Source organism: Heptranchias perlo, chromosome 13 (assembly GCF_035084215.1).
Source record: "Heptranchias perlo isolate sHepPer1 chromosome 13, sHepPer1.hap1, whole genome shotgun sequence".
In the NCBI taxonomy this organism is placed as follows: domain Eukaryota; kingdom Metazoa; phylum Chordata; class Chondrichthyes; order Hexanchiformes; family Hexanchidae; genus Heptranchias; species Heptranchias perlo.
The window spans coordinates 19,397,697-19,410,199 of record NC_090337.1 but is presented as its reverse complement, the minus strand read 5'-3'; the positions used below and the strand labels follow the sequence as shown (position 1 = coordinate 19,410,199).

The window sequence follows — 12,503 nt, the reverse complement described above, 5'->3', positions numbered from 1 at the left end:
TAAGAGGTAGGTCTCATGGATGTGAGATAAACTCGGAGAGGACAGGGAGGAGCCTGGGGATTGGCGGGGGGGGGGAAGGGGAAGAGCAGGCTTGGTGGACAAGAGGAAGAGGGCAAATCTTCAGGGTGAGCTTAACGGATGGTCTCAATCTTAGAGACAAAGTCTACGAACTCCTCGCACGTTTTTGGAGATGAGGGTGGAAGAGGTGGAGAAAGGGATTTGAGAAGATAGATGGTAGTGGAGAAAAGAAGCTGGGGGTCATCTTTGCTCTACAGGAATGATCCTGGAGTAGTCATGTTTTTGAGAGTTCGGACCACTAGCGCTTGATGAGGTCCAGCCAGATCAGGTGATAGATGACTAAACCAGTTGTGCGCCAGACATTTTCAAGTCTGTGCACCTTGCACTTGAGGAAGTGAAGTATCATAGCAAATGGGAGGGCCAAAGGCCAGGCAGTTGTGAGTTTAAAAGTGCAGTTGTAAGCGATGTGGGAGGAAAAAATGTCCCGTCCTGTCCCCTCCTGACCCCAGACAGACACAGAAGGAATTGGGATTGTAAGGGGGACGTGGGTGGTGATGGATACCAGGAAGTGATCAGAGATGGCCTTGGCAGTGATCGAGACCACAGGAGGCGGCCAGATTGAGGGGGTTGGCCGTGAATATGGGTAGGAGAATTTATAAGGAGGAAGAATTTAGGAAGGACAGGAGGGTAGTGAATTCAGAGGGGAGCAAGGGGAGACGAGATGGAAATTGAAATCACTGAGAATGAGGAATTGCTCACTGCAGAAGCTGAGGATCGAACGGAAACATCACAACACAATTAGCATGAGGTATTAACAGAAAATGCTAGCAATACTCAGCAAGTCAGGCAGCATCTGTGGAGAAAGAAACAGAGTTAATGTTTCAGGTCAATGACCTTTCGTCGGAACTGGAAGAAGCTGAAGATTGAAGTTTAATCTTCAACTTCTTCCAGTTCTAATGAAGCGTCATCGACCTGAAACGTTAACTTTGTTTCTTTCTCCACAGATGCTGCCTGATTTGCTGAGTATTTCCAGCATTTTCTGTTTTTATTTCAGATTTCCAGCATCCGCAGTATTTTGCTTTCGAGCATGAGGTATTTATCGATGGCCAAAATAGGCCAATAATTTGCTTATTATTTAGTCTATACGGAAACAACAAAGCTAGCTCATCATCATTTTAGTCAAATTTTTAAAACTTACGTGATTGCACTTTGCTTTAAAAACCCAATATTTAAAAGTAACTCTTACAAAATCTTTTCTATGGAAAGATGGTCCAAAAAAATCCCAAAACATGACAATATATAAAAGTAGAATAAATGACAGTTTATTATGTTGGAGGACTGGCACGGTCTAATTTTGATCAATAACTGTTCACAGTTTTAGTTCCAAGGTTCTTTAACACTATAACATGAGTGTAACCTTCCAGAATTCACTAGATTCTGGAAAGGCCCCTTGGAAAACCGCAAACATAACACCCCTATTCAAGAAGGGAGTGAGACAGAAAGCAGGGGCTCGATTTTAGGGTCGGGTTTCCGGCGGGTTTCCAGCGGGGGGGCCCCGAAAATCCCGATATCCGGTCACGTGACCGGATCGCGACGAAATCCCGGCCACTTCCGGGTACCGCGCTGACGTGCGGGGCTGCGCGCGCAAGCCCCGCTGGTGGGAATCCCGCAGGCAATTAAAGCCAGCGGGGTTCCACTTGAGAGTACTTACCTTGCTCGTTGTGGTCAGTTAATGAGCTGAAGCAGCTGTCAAAAGAGGAAGTGTGGGATTTTAGGTTCAAGGCAGTCAGTTTCCCACACTGGGGGAAACAGGACCATTCAAACCAGGCGTGTTGCAGCCAGCAGCCTGTGGCAGGTGCCAAGGTGCGCTCCACGGGGGAGAGCCCTCACCCACGCAGGAGGCCACCGCGTCACATAGGGCAACCCCTGCCCCCCACCACCCCCCGCCAAGCCAGAGGACAGACCGACACGAAACCGCAGCCCCAGTCCGAGGACCCACCCACCTACCCTGCACAACCCCTCAGACCAACACCTGCCAGTTGGGTGGTGTGTGGACACCCTCGGAGGACGAAGAGCATGACCAGCACCAGCAGCCTCGCAGTCCACGCCGTCCGCCGCAGATCCCCCCAACACGGTGTTGTTGCACGCCCACCTGCACAGCAGGAGGGAGGGCTACCGCAGAGAGAGACGCGTCGCAGAGGGCACTACCCTCGCCACAGGGTCCACAGACCGAGGCGCAGCTCCCCGGACCTCTCCGAGCAGCAGTGCACAGGGAGGCGCAGATTCGCTCGACATGTAGTCGTGGAGATCTGCAGCCTCTTTCATGCCGAGCTGCTCCTGGCTGGCCCCAGCACCAACTGCTTACCTGTCGCTGGCAAAGTCACCACTGCCCTCCACACCTTCTCCTCCGCATCCTTCCAGGGTGCAGCCGGCTACACTGCCGATGTCTCTCAGTCGTCTGCGCGGACGAGCCCTGCAAATACACCTGCACCTACTCTGCAGTAACACGATGGGTGGCATCAGTGGTGGGTCCTCATAGTGATACCCAGGAGCGGGCATTATTGGACACAACGGACAGGATTCGCGGAGACATGGCAGTGGTGGTGTCAATATAATGTGTGCTGTTTGTTGCTCTGAAATTCAATATGGGTAACACCCATGACAAACCCTCAGACACCCTTGTGCACCCCCTTCATGCTGACGAGACGTTTGCCTTACGCTGCCTACTGCACATATGTGATGCATGCCCTGTGGCTGCAGCACAGGTGGTGGCAGGTTGAGTGAGGCTGGCCGTGAGGGAGATGCACGAGAGGGTGAGTATGGGATGGAGCCATGAGATTGTATGAGGATTGGGTCGCGTGTTAGTGGCAGGATGAGTACTGGCGAGGTGAGTAGGTGGAGGTAAGATGAGGATGGGGTGTGAGTGGGCATGAAGGGTGATGTGACAGAATAGTGTTGGCGGTGCCGAAGGAGATTTGGGGTGGGGGCAGTGTTGTGGCAGACGGAGTGTAGGGGAAAGACTTCGTGTTCTCACTGTGGCGGACCTACTGCGGTCATTGCAGCGCCTCCTGCACTGTATGCAGGTGGGCCATATGTTGGTGGCGCAGGTGACCCCCTCTGCCACCTCGAGCCAGGCCTTCTTGGTGGCAGAGGCAGGCCGCTTCCTCCCGCCCGCCGGGGGGAAGATCTGTGTCCTCCCCCTCCTCCTCACCCCATCTGATGATACCTGGAGTGAGGCATCATTAAACTGGGAGCAGCCTTCCCCCTGGGCTGCTCCATGCTGCAATTTGTCCCATTGGTTGCAGCATCTGTCAGTGGAGGACTGCCCCTTTAACTAGAGAGCCTCCAGCTGACAGATCGTACTGCGCATGCGCAGCCCGACCGACGCGCAGGCCAGCGCCGTGGACCCCGGAGGAGCAGGTAATTGATTCCTATTAGTGGGTTGCCTGCTACGATCGCATGGGCAACCCACTAATTTCGCCGTTCGCGTTTTCGACGCTCCCGGAGGACCACCCGCTGGGAACCCGCAGGCCTGCTAAATTCGAGCCCCAGGTAACTATAGACCAGTTAGCCTAACATCTGTCATTGGGAAAATGCTAGAATCCATTATTAAGGAAGTAGTAGCAGGGCATTTGGAGACTTATAATACAGTCAAGGAGAGTCAACATGGTTTTATGAAGGTGAAATCATGTCTGACAAATTTATTAGAGTTCTTTGAGGAAGTAACGGGCAGGGTGGATAAAGGAGAATCAATGGATGCAGTATATTTGGATTTTCAAAAGGCATTCAATAAAGGTGCCACATAAAAGATTACTGCACAAGATAAGAGCTCATGGTGTTTGGGTTATTTACTGGCATGGATAGAGGATTGGCTAACTAACAGAAAACAAAGAGTCGGGATAAAAGGTTCATTTTCAAAATGGCAATCTGTAGCTAGTGGGTTGTCTTATGAGGAAAGATTGAACAGGTTGGGTCTATACTCATTGGAGTTAAGAAGAATGAGAGGAGATCTTATTGAAACAGACAGGATTCTGAGTGGACTCGATAGGGTAAATGCTGAGAGGATGTTACCCCTCATGGGGGAAATCTAAAACTAGGGGGCATAGTCTCAGAACAAGGGGTCGTCCGTTTAAGATGGAAATGAGGAGGAATTTCTTCTCCCAGAGGGTCGTGAATCTTTGGAATTCTTTACCCAAAAAGCTGTGCAGGCTGAGTCATTGAATACATTCAAGACTGAGTTAGACAAATTTTTGATCAGCAAGGGAGTCAAAGGATATGGGAAAAGGGCAGGAAAGTGGAGTTGAGGTAAAAATCAGATCAGCCATGATCTCATTAAATGGCAGAGCAGGCTCGAGGGACCGAATGGCCTACTCCTGCTCCTATCTCTTATGGTAACTGACAGTTGACGTGTGGGCCTCCCTCTGTCACCTAAATCTGTAAACAAGCCCTATTCTAACTTCATTGCTATTCTATGAAAATGGAGATCCATAATTCTGCTGTCGGGATAAAGCAGTCAGTCACAGCATTTTCTGCCTGTCGGTCCCTTTACAAAAATGGAGCCCAGTGTGCTTATGGAGATGTGCGCACCACTCCGAATGTAAAAATGGGAGAACTGCGTGCTGACATCACTCTCCTGAAGCAGGATGCAATGTCAAGCATAAAGATGAGAGCGCCTCACTGTATAATTGCTTTAATCACCTTACTTTTGAGTTTTGTTATAAATAATGGCATAAGATGGTTACATTAGTTTTCAAATATATAAAATGTATCCAAGACATTCACTAAAAACATTTAAAATAAAATGTTACTTTTATTTATGGGTAAAATATAAGTGTATCCTCAAACCAGCTAGTTCGGTTGACCTGTGCTGTCCATGGGTCAGGTATAGAAACAGTGAGTTTAAAAAAAATTAATGAACATTTCCAGAGCCCTCATGAATTGTAGTATTGAAAACTTTCTCCTCATGCTTTACATAAATCAAGGATGGAGCAGTACATGCTTACATATTCTCCACATTATTAATTTGAACATGGGTACATATAAGGAAAAGGTATCACCTAGGTTAGTTAATACAGGCATCTTTTGAGAAAAAACTGATCAAACTCCTAATTTCCCAAGCTTTTCTCTTTTTATATAAAAAAATTAAACATATTAAACTTTGTTGCTTTTGTTCAACAGGGAAATGGTGTTAACCCAGCAATCAGAATAGCTTCTTGCGACCTGGTCACACTGTGTGGCCCAATTCCTAGTGGAGAATCCATCAACATTTAGAAACTGCTCTTTAGTCGACGCTCCTCTCAAACACAGGCTTGTGAACTCAACTTGGGGGTCACAGTAGATGCAATATGGAACCTTCCAGTGGCCCCTCACCTCTAGGCTGGCCAAACAATTACTACCCAATCAGATCAGGATGGGCAGGCAGCCACTGTTATGTTGGGTAATGAAGGGTACTCCACGGGGGCCTTGCCTCATAAAGACATGTGAGAAACCTGCTTTAAAAGACACAATAACATTCCTCCCCGCCAGTTTCAGGCCCCGAGGCTTGTAGCAGCAAACAATCATTCAGTCTCCTCTCCCCAGACACATTCCTTATCCAGTTCAAAGGCTCCATGAGTCACTTCCCCCACTACATACAACTAAGCACCTGCTTCAAGAAAAAGACCTTCCTGCAGAGACATGCTTGCTGTCAAAATTTTGATGTTGCAAAAATGTTTTGAAACCAAACTGCAAAAAAAACTCCCATCATTATCAGCACATCTTTCCCTTGCACCACTCTCAGTTGTATACCTCCTCTTTACAATCTACCCATTTCCCCATCCCAAGTATTACCAAGGTCAAACTGATGAAAACAGGCTTTTTGACAAAAAATTGATGATAAATTGTAATGAAAACAGCTGTTCTTTTTTTGAACGAGGCTCAGGATAAGGTTTTACAAAATAAAAAGTGGCTGTAACTTGACTACGTACAGGGGAAGTGTGTGACGCCAAGACTTTTGCTTGCACATCTCATTTTGAAAGGCTCTTTATTTTCCTTTATCTTCCCCTACCAACTACACAGTTTCCCCTCAGTCGCCCACCCCTCAAATAATGTGCTTTTCTTGAGGGGTTGCCATTATACAATCATTTTGGGGTTGCTATGACAAAGTTTGCATTTCACAGCAATGTAATACTGACAGCATAGGCAAGATAAGGAAGTGTAAATTTAGGGAATGGCAAACTTCCTTATCTGAACGCTCTGAATTAAATAAGTGCCAATGTAAAAATGTCAAAGAACTCTACGGTCAGGTCCTAATGGGTGAATGAAATACAAGGCCCCCCCTATCGTGATGCAGTCTCATCCTACTTGGTCCTGTGTACGGAGTGTATAACTCCACTTCATTGTCAAAGTGAGTTTAAAAAGTGCTCAAGACTTCTTGGGCTCTTATTAACTTAAAATAGAGGTTTTTCAAAAATGTCTGCAAAACAAAGATGTTCTTGCCCACACTTTACCAGTCAGGAGCTCAGCTGTGTGCAAGTGTAGACATTTACAGCTGAAGAAGCCTACAGTGCAACAGGATATTTACAGCTGCAAACCACTCACTGCAAATATCAATTTCCAGCTAATACAGTATTACAACCATAGCCTCGTAGCCCCCTCCACACCCCAAATGGAAGATCTCTTCCTGTAACTCATCCTCAGGTAATCCCTTTTCCTCCACCCCTGCCTCCATTCTTGGATATGTATCTTTATCTTCCTCTACCACCCAGCTGTATGCTTTTCTATTCTTGTGCCTAACTGATTTAGAAGCCTTTTTTCACTTCTAGAACTTATAAAAATATATTTATTTATACGATGTTTATAGTTTTTAGAAAACATTTTCAGACTTTATTTAAGGGCCGAAATGGGAAACAGAAGTAAATGTCTGAATCTCTTGTGAAAGAGCATCTGGAAGCAGATTCATCTCCCTCCCCCGACAAAAATGTCTAATTAATCCCTGACCCCCATAATGTTCATTTATTGTGGAACAAAGAAAAAAATAGGCTGATGTAACACAGCTGGAAACATTTTTCTACAAAAGGAAATACCGGTCAAAGACAGACTTCATGTTTTGAGAGCAGAATATATCTTACAATTTCTCTGACAACTGCATTTCACACCCCTCATAGTTTTCTTCAAGAGTCATCAGATGTATTTAGGATTTCCCCCATCCGTTTTTACTTCACAACTTCCCACACTCTTGATGACTTTACTATTAAGGTGATGACCTGACTACTACTGGAGTCTCAATTTAAATTATTCAGTTCATGCTGTACACAATTTTTGGACAAAGCTACAGGCCCGTTAATATGGTGGATACTCTCTCAATACAGGACCATTGAAACCTCTATGGTGGTAGCAGTAAGAAAAGATAAATATACACAGTACTACTGATGGCAGTGAGTGCTGACTAGGTGGCAGTTACCAACTTCTCACAAAATATCCAGTTATCTTAGTCTTGAGAAGTTTAAAATCATTCGAAGGTTAGGTATTGTGCTTCGTTCATCCCCAACAGTTCGGTAACACAGAATGCTGTGCTCTACGGGTTGTTCCCCGAGACACACACCGAGCCAGGTATCAACTGCTGCTGGAAGACCATCAACTTGGTGAAGGAGGCCCTTTGGTCCGCTCAAAACCTGTTGGTCTTCCAGCTGAAGGAGCTGTCCACGACCGAGCGTTGCCGACTCGCACGCTCCAAGGTCCAGGAGTACGTGCTGTGGGACGCACTGAGGCGAGGTGCAGAGTACACAAAGACTCTATGGGAAAGGCCGCCCTACTTTGTATTATACAGAATGTTTTAGAGGATATGTACTATGTTTTGAATTGTAATAATGAGATCATAGTGTGTACGATCTGCACTGTATTGGTTTGAACTATATTGCTTGAAATTGTTCCCTTTTACATTGGACTGTGTGTATTTTTAAATTTTATGAAATAAAGTATATTTGGAAATATAAAAAAGGTTAGGTATTGTGCTTGCACTGAGATTTCAGCAACCAAATGTTGTATTCAAGCCTAATCTCATTTACCTAAAAACAGTTCATTAATCCACACTTAGCAACTTTGTGTGTGGGGGGAGGAGTAGGAAGAGATAAAGAGAAAAAAAAAGGAAAGACAACTACTGTAAAGATACTGTACAATCACACAGAAAGAATACTCTGTTACATGCAGTATCCACTCCTTAGCTTCAACCCCCTCCTTCAAGTTATGTCCTCAAAGAATTTAGATAATTTTAGGAATGCAGATTTGACTGTTAAATAGTATACTTTGGTATGCTAGGATAAAATGCCCAACCAGCAATAAGGAGTGGAAAAGATCTTAATGAACAGAGGTTGTCACATAGGTTGTCCTATGAGGAAAGATTGAGTAGAATGGGCCTATACACTCTGTGGAGTTTAAAAGAATGAGAGGTGATCTCATTGAAACATATAAGATTCTAAGAGGGCTCGACAGGGTAGAGGCTGAGAGGATGTTTCCCCTGCCCAGAGAGTCTAGAACTAGGGGACAAAGTCTCAGAATAAGGGGTCGGACATTTAGAACTGAGATGAGGAGGAATTTCTTCACTCAGAGGGATGTGAGTATTTGGAATTCTCTACCTCAGAGGGCTGCAGATGCTCAGCCGTTGAGTATATTCAAGACTGAGATCGATAGATTTTTGGACACCTAGGGAATCAGGTTGGAAAGTGGAGTTGAGGTCGAAGATCAGCCATGATCTTATTGAATGGCGGAGCAGGCTCGAGGGACCGTATGGCCTACTCCTGCTCCTATTTCTTATGTTTCATGTCCTTAAAGCAGATTTACATTCTAGTCCTTCATGAAGATGTAACTGAAGATTTGATTAGATAGATGGTATAGCAAGCTTACACTAACAAAAGAACATACACAAGTATGTACACGCACATACATGGGGTTCCTTTAATAACAAAATGGCAGAGCATGTTGCATTGCAATTAAGAACTGCAATTTCCTTCAGGATGATGCTACCAACAAATCCACACACTAAAAAGTAATCACTGACCAGCAAAAACAATGTAATGAACAAGGCACAAGGAACGTTGAGGAAAGAAGCTCTTAGGATTGTTCTAGTGCTAACAGTATATAAAATATATTGATTCCAATACGTCTACTGGACACAAATAGATGTCCTTTAAACAACTAGTTTTCAGCGGGAAATTAAAAGGAAACAGTAAATGGAGATCATTTCCTCGCAAATTTTCTAGCAATAATTCCCATTCATATCAACCTCCTTGTGGTTTTAAACAAGCTATCAATGAGCCCACAGTTATGGAATGGTGCAATCGCTCTCTTCAGAACTGAAGCCATGCTCTACTATAATATATAATTGCTTCTCTAAGGACGCTGCCAAGTCCAGGAACGTTAAAAAAAATTATAATGGAAAATATGCAAAACTGTAACCATTTGTATCATGGGTGTTTTTGCCAAAAACACTCAGTTATATAGACTTTATATTCTTTTTATCTACTCAGCTACAGGCAATCCTCATATCAACTGCTTAATTTATTCAATACCCATGGTCTTTAACCTATAACATTTACTGAAAACAAAACAAGACCATAGTAACATACCTGATCATGAAGTAAACCCATGAAAATGAAAGTTGTGTGGTGCCCAGTTACAATTACTTAACTCCTGGCTACACTAATCTGGTTCTATTGCTTAGCATCCAGATTGGATTCTTTTGCAAAATGCTTCTGCACACATTCTATTTCCCAGTCTTGATACACAAGATTAGAGATCATGGAATTGGGGGCAATATATTAGCATGGATTGAGGATTGGTTAACGAACAGAAAACAGAGTAGGAATAAACGGGTAATTTCGGGTTAGCAAGATGTAACTAGTGGGGAGCCACAAGGATCAGTGCTTGGGCCTCAGCTGTTTGCAACATATATCAATGACTTAGATGAGGGAACCGTGTGTAATGTATCCAAGTTTGCTGATGGTACAAAGCTAGGTGGGAAAGTAAGTTGTGAGGAGAACGCGAAGAGGCTGCAAAGGGATATAGGCAGGTTAAGTGAGTGGGCGAGAAGGTGGCAGATGTGGTTTAATGTGGGGAAATGTGAAATTATCCACTTTGGAAGGAAGAACAGAAAAGCAGAATAATTTTTAAAAAGGTGAGAGACTAAGAAATGTTGGTAATCAGAGGGATTTGGGTGTCCTTGTACACGAATCACAGAACATTAACATGCAGGTACAGCAAACAATTAGGAAGGCAAACGGTATGTTAGCCTTTAATGCAAGGGGGTTGGAGTATAACAGTAAGGAGATCTTGCTGCAATTATATAGGGCTCTGATGAGACCACACCTGGAGTACTGTGTACAGTTTTGGTCTCCTTACCTAAGGAAGGATATACTTGCATTAGAGGGATGCAACAAAGATTCACTAGATTGATCCCTGGGATGAGACGGTTGACCTATGATGAGAGACTAAGTAGCGTGGGCCAATATTCTCCAGAGTTTAGATAAATGAGAGGTGATCTCATTCAAACGTATAAAATTCTTAGAGGGCTTGACAGGGCTGAGAAGCTGTTTCCCCTGACTGGAGAGTCTAGAACTAGGGATCATAGTCTCAAGATTAGGGGTCGGCTATTTAAGACCGAGATGAGGAAACATTTCTTCACTCAGGAGGGTTGTGAATCTTCGGAATTCTCTACCCCAGAGGGCTGTGGATGCTCAGTCATTGAGTATATTCAAGACTGAGAGTGACAGATTTTTGGACACTGGGGCAATCTAGGGATATGGGGACTGGGCGGGAAAGTGGAGTTGAGGTAGAAGTTCAGCCATGATCTTATAGAATGGCGGAGCAGGCTCGAGGGGCCGTATAGCCTATTCTTAATCCTATTTCTTATGTTCCTAATATGGTACCCAATTTTAAATAAACCTTACGTCTTTTTAAAATGTCTCATTTTCCACATCCCACAAATCATTTAATCTTTTGTTTACTCTTTACACCTCCAAAGTTCCAAGAATGAAATACTTTAAATACAAAGATAAACAATGAGGCCGTAGAAAAACGATCAATATCTTTCTGTGATGCAATGCAATGTACAATTTGTGTATTTTATGGTACTGACCTCTGTTTCACATACATTGGGTTCTTACTTGTCACTGAACAGGGGTAGAGCAGAGGTCAGCACCATTAAATGCACAAGCCACATTTTGTATGCACAATGTGTCTTTGCACCCCCCCCCACAAAAAAAGTTTCTTTAGCTCACACCTGCCTGTGGAAATGACAATTATAGGACATCACAATCATATCTAGATCTATTCTTCTTGCAGTAGACAATGCCATTTATGAGTGCATTATCTATCTGTGCAGCGTGACCAGAAAAAAATCTATAGTCTGTGTCCTTGACAAATAAAAAGCTGAAGCAAATGACTGAATGACATTAACTATCCACATACTGCAACCCTTTCTAACTTTCAAGATACACTTGTGGAGAAATAATTCAATCAGGAGAGCAGTAATATTAAATTAGCATGTGAGTATCCTTCGCTACTACCTTTCACAGGAAACATTTATATTAAAAAATATATCTTATTACATGTACACCAATGCATTGGATATTTGCTGATTTGTTCCTCCTTTCTGCCCTCTCCAGATTTCCACCCACACCATTGTAATTCCCTGGCACAAGACCTTCACTCAATCTCCTATCAATGCCATTCTGTAAGTAGCCACTAAACATGCACAAGTTGACTCACTCTGATTCTCTCTTCCATCTTCCACCCCCTCCCCCCCCCCCCGCCCGCCCAATACTACTGTAGAACACTATCTGCATCACTCTGTGCTGGAATATTTCAACATACTTCTGCAAGTTTCTACTTCACAAATAGCAATCTTCCTCATTAAACGTAGTCTGTAATCTACAAACATGTATACCTGTACTCTTCAGATTACAAATACACCCTTTGGAATCCCTCCAAAAGATAAGATTTACTCTACATGAACTTCAACTGTGACCCTGATTCATGTTTTCAATGTTACATTCTTGAAGGCTCTCCTCCCCCTTCAACCATTGCATCAGGGAAACACATGGATTCAGGAAACTTTTCTTAATTCACATTTGCTGAACAAACAGAAGATTTATTTTGCTGCAGTACTGTTGCTTCAGTTGTCAAAAGGGTTAAATGATGTGTGCTTGTGGTGAAATAAAAGTCTGCCAAACCATGAAGGCAGCTCAGTGGCTCCACAGATTTCTTCAAAATATTCAATAAATGTTGCAGCCATTTCACTATTTTTATAAGCATGATATAAAGAAAGCTACAAGGCTCTACTGTGCTCCTGCCAAGTCGCAGGGAGTGACGATTGGAACCACCAGGTCTTGCTTTCTAATTATTAAAATCTTTTACAGCTCCTCACAAACTCTGTAGTGCTGATCATGTGGCCAAACTGATAAGCCAAGCATACTGGCCTCTCATATGATGCTGTTCCCCTTTCAGGCCAG

General features: G+C 43.8%; 1 protein-coding gene across 2 annotated transcripts in view; it reads right to left on the bottom strand.

The window, feature by feature from the left end:
* Positions 1–12,503, bottom strand: part of irs1 (insulin receptor substrate 1) — a 47,087-nt gene that overhangs the window by 30,217 nt on the left and 4,367 nt on the right. The window lies entirely within an intron of this gene.